Here is a 4,898-nt window from a genome sequence, read left to right as displayed (position 1 = left end):
GTGTTGGTCCATCACTTACTATGGTAATCTCCAAATTACCCCATCCTGCACATCTCACTTTTCACTTTGTGTCCCTTTTGACCAAGTCAAGGTCAGGTCAGTAAACTTTTTTTACCTACTCCCAGGGGAACACTGTGTGGTTAGAATATTGGCTTCAGTGATTGTCAAAAAATAAACAGTGATTTTAATATTTTCTCTTTATCATTTCAGATTGTTTTAATTAGCTGTTGCTATATAATAAACACCCTCAAGGGTAGCTAAAAAATAATTATTTTGTAATTGTGTGAAGTTCTACAGTTAGCAGGCTCAGTTTGGATGCATTTTTTGCTCTTGTCATGCTGACTGGGGCTTGTTAAGATCTCTCATCACGTGTCTGAGGAGGAGAACCAGAGCAGTGACACAGCTGGGACAGCCGAGCTTCCTTTTCTCCTAGCCTAGGCTCAGAGCCTCTTTTCCACATGGTGGTCTCTCAGCTGGTGTGTCTCACAGGGTAGACAAACACCTAACAATGCAACTTGTAGGACTGCCAGGCATTCTTAGAGCTTAGGCCAGGAACCGGTACGATATGCCTTCCACCACATTTTCTTGGTTTAGAGTGAGTCCCAGTCTAGCCCAGATTCAGTGTAAGAGGGGACCACCTAAGGCCATGAATATTGGATGATGGGACTCATAGGAGCCATCCTTGGAGATTAGCTACCACACAAAGCTTGCTAAGAAGGAGAAGTGTTATGCACACATACACACACACACATATCTGTGATGTTTTATATATGGCATATATAAATATGTATGGCACTAGTTCCATATTAATTATGGGTATTGAATGATTTATGAATGTAGAACTAAATGGAGAAATAATTTTGAAGCCCTTCATAAGCAAAGAGTTTTAGGATAAAAAAATTTAAATAATATCAGTGTAAGGAACTTACTCAAATGCAGGATGTTCAATCTTTTTGGGAACAAAGTCTCCTGGAGACAAATAAGACTTTTTTCCTTAGAGTACTGCCATGATGGGAACCTGTAAAGGCTTAATTATCAACTAATAAATATAAGGCATCAATTTCATTAGTACCAGAGTCCCATGTCCCTGCTCTCTCTAGCTATAATTGATAGGACTTTGTGCAGTGACTGAAGTTAGCATGGATTTTTGGCTCCTTTTTCTGACCAGAAAAATTTTCTTACAATAAGGAAAGAAAAAGAGAGAGATGAGGAGGGAAAGGACAGGAGGGGAACTGGAGAGGGAAGGATTAAAAAAATAAGAAACTTGTACAACTTACCAATGAAATGAGTTTATATTCCATTTTACTTCAAATAATATTATATTTAGTATTTGTTAAGTACCAAAAACTGTTAAATTATATAAATGTACATTTGGTGTGATTCACCCAGGCATGGTTAATAATCTTTACCCTAAAATTAGGTTTCATAAGTTTTTTAAAATTACTTGTAAGTAGATTTTTTGGTAGCAAATATGAAGGCATCCCATGTGACACATAAGACTTATGACAAAATATCTAATGTATAATTGAGATGATTTCAATATTCAGAAATTTATTCATGGTAAATTTTGTATGTTGTTACCAGTTGGAGAGGTGTGTGCTATCTTAGAAGAGGGATTGAAGAGAAAAGAGAAAAAGAATAGTGGAGACTTTTCAGAGTTGTCTTCCTTGACAATCTAAGTATTGCCCATATGTGTTTCAATAAAACATTCCTAACTGGTCTAGATCTAGAGATGTAGCTGAACTTGTGCAGTTTTGATTGACTTGTTCATTTTTATTTTGTTGCCATCTAGAAATATTTTTTGCTTTTTAAATTTTTGCATTTTAATGTAACAATTAATCTTCAATTATGACCAATAAATTCATCCATTAAAAAGAAAAAAGAAAACATATAGCCTGCTAGACAGGTTACCGGGCTTTGTAAATAAAGTTTTTCTTAAATTCTGTTTAAGTTACATAAGTTTCATGTATTTCATATATACAAATAGAGTTACATAGTGACACTTCCCCCCATCCTCCCTCCCACTCATATTCCTCCTCTTCTCTCTCACATTTCCACTCTTAATTTTTGCAAAGATCTGTTTTCAGTTTACTTAATGATCATGTAGTTAGCCCTACACTAAGTAAAAGAGTTCAACAAATAGTATGAAGGAAAAAAGAAAAAAAAAAAAACCACTATTCCTCAACTTTATAGACAGGGCTGTAAACAATCGTGGAACCTCAAAATGTCTTTCATGCCAATACATTACATTTCAGGTACTATATTGATTACCTCGGATTGTAGATACAGTTTCACTAGAACAGCCACACCCATTCATTTACATAGTGTCTATGACTGTTTTCTAGTGACGCCTGCAAAGTTGAAAGGCTGCAACTGAAATTTCGTGATCTAAAATATTTACTTCCCTGGCCCATAACAGGAAAAGTTTGATGACCCCTGATTAAATGAATAGTCTGACCATTTATCACCTTTTTAAATTCCATAAAAGTCCGTGTTTCTTTGACTTCTGGTTGCTGATTGTTTAGTTGCTTAAGGTTGAGATTCTAAGGTCACAAAGTGCAAAAGTAGAAATGGGAAGGATGGTACAGACAGAAGGAATTACATGTGTAGAGACCCAGAAATGTGACACAAGGTGGAGTGATCAGGTCATTATTTGAAATAGAATACCCAGAGTTTAAAATCTGAAGGGAACAACTAGCCATGGTAGAATTGGCAGAAATCATTAGGTAGAATTTGGAATAGTACCTGTGTTCCAGGTGTGATGGGTCATGTTTTGTTTTCTAAGTAAAGAGTGATGCAAGAAAACTGAAGTGGCAGTAGAGAGAGTAGATTGGAGAGAGATCAAAAGTAAGACAATAGAGAACTCGTGTCTTCCATCTCATTGAATTTTCCATATGCATTTCCAGATTGACATGTCCAAAGTGGAATTCCCTGTCCTCCCATACATGTACACACACACACACACAAAACAAACTCACTTCCTCCATTTCAGTAAATGGTATACCAGCCATACTATTTCTAAATCCAGGATGCCGGGAGTCTTATTGACACCCTTTTTGTGTCACCTTCCACATTTTATTCCAGTGGCTTTACCCTCCCCTCTCCATCTTTATTGGTACCTCCCTAGTCCAACCACATCATCTCTTGCCTATACTCTGCAAAGCCCTTGAAAATGGGCTTGCAACTTCATTCGTTTATTATACCACTGACATTCTTTTGATGTTGGTAATGTAGCAGATATTTGTTCTGGGAACCAGGGATTCACTGTACCCTGCAGCTCACTCCCCCAACTCGGTCCATTTCCTACTACTCCACTACAGCCAAGAGTACCCTCCTGAAACCTAAGGCAGATTATATCACTCTCCTTTTAAGGGCTTTTTATTTTGTTGACTCATTTCACTCTGTCACCTGGCTCCCAGCCTCCATCTCCCATCATCTCTTTCCATTCTTCTGCCTGCACATTTACTGTATCTCAGATATACTGGATATTTATTTATTTTCATTTTGTTCATTATGTCTTTTGTTCATCTCAGGGTCTCATCTTGAATGCTCTTTCTGTCATCTCTGTCTCTCCCCCTTTCTGCTTCTAATATTTCAATTTAGTGTTAATATCAGTTCCTCAGAGAGGTCTTCCTTGCACATGAATGTCAATGCCATGGGCTCCAAAATCCCTGATAACACTCTAAGGTATTTTTACAAATAGCTTTGTGGTTGCGTTTTCTCCCACCTAGGATGCAAGTGCTTCTAAAAGTTAGATTTTGTCTATACTATTATGTGTATTCCTAGTACTTTGCATAGTGCTTAGCACTCAATAAAAGTGTTATGAAGAAAGTAATTGATGGTATAAGCCCTCTCTAAATTGATACAGTTCGGGGCCTACACTGTGGCGCAGCAGGTTAAAACCCTGGCCTGCAGCACCAGTATCCTTTGGGCACCGATTTGAGTCCCAGCAGCTCCACTTCCAATCCAGCTCTCTGCTATGGCCTGGAAAAGCAGTGGAAGATGGCCCAAGTCCTTGGGCCCCTGCACCCACATGGGAGACCTGGAAGAAGCTCCTGGGTCCTGGCCTCGGATCAGCACAGCTCCAGCTGTTGCTGCCATCTGGGGCGTGAACCAGCAATGGAAAACCTGTTTCTCTCTCTCTCTCTCTCTCTCTCTCTCTCTCTCTCTCTCTCTCTCTCTCGTTCTGGCTCTACCTCTCTCTATAACTCTTTCAAATAAATAAAATAAATCTTTTAAAAAATTGATACAGTTCTTCAAAAACGTTGTGAAAAGTTTTCCTTTTCCCCCCAAATCTCAATTCTAGTATTTCAGTAAAATAGAAATTTTAAATTTCAGAATTTCCTACCATTATTCATCTTTAGAAAATGGAAAATATATAGAATAGAGAAAACAATACAATTGCTCATACAATATCTCAAATCTCTTTAGTTTTTTTTTTTTTTTTTTATGTATTTATTTGAATAGCAGAGTTAGAGAGGCAGAGAGAGAAAGTTGTGGCAATTGGCCACAACGGCCAGAGCTGTGCCGATCAGGAGCCAGGAGCTTCTTCTGAGTCTCCCACATGAGTGTAGGGGCCCAACGACTTGGGCCTTCTACTGCTTTCCCAGGCCATAGCAGAGAGCTGGATAGGAAGTGGAGCATCTGGGACTTGAACCGGCACCCATATGGGATGCCGGCACTGCAGGTGGTACCTTTACCCACTACGCCACAGCACCTGCTCCCTCTTCAGTTGTTAATTTCTGTGATTCTGATTTTCTAAATTATTCAATTAATTTTCAGCTGGTCTAACCAGTATAGTCTGCTATTTCCTTCAAATTTCTTTCAAATTTATTATTATGTTGTGGTTGATACAAACAGCAATTGTGCTTGGAAAAGTCATTCTAGGCATGGAAGGA

General features: G+C 38.4%; 1 protein-coding gene across 2 annotated transcripts in view; it reads left to right on the top strand.

The window, feature by feature from the left end:
* Positions 1 to 4,898, top strand: part of NME7 (NME/NM23 family member 7) — a 244,804-nt gene that overhangs the window by 225,475 nt on the left and 14,431 nt on the right. The window lies entirely within an intron of this gene.

Source organism: Lepus europaeus, chromosome 5, assembly GCF_033115175.1.
Source record: "Lepus europaeus isolate LE1 chromosome 5, mLepTim1.pri, whole genome shotgun sequence".
In the NCBI taxonomy this organism is placed as follows: domain Eukaryota; kingdom Metazoa; phylum Chordata; class Mammalia; order Lagomorpha; family Leporidae; genus Lepus; species Lepus europaeus.
This window is presented reverse-complemented; position numbering and strand designations above follow the sequence as displayed.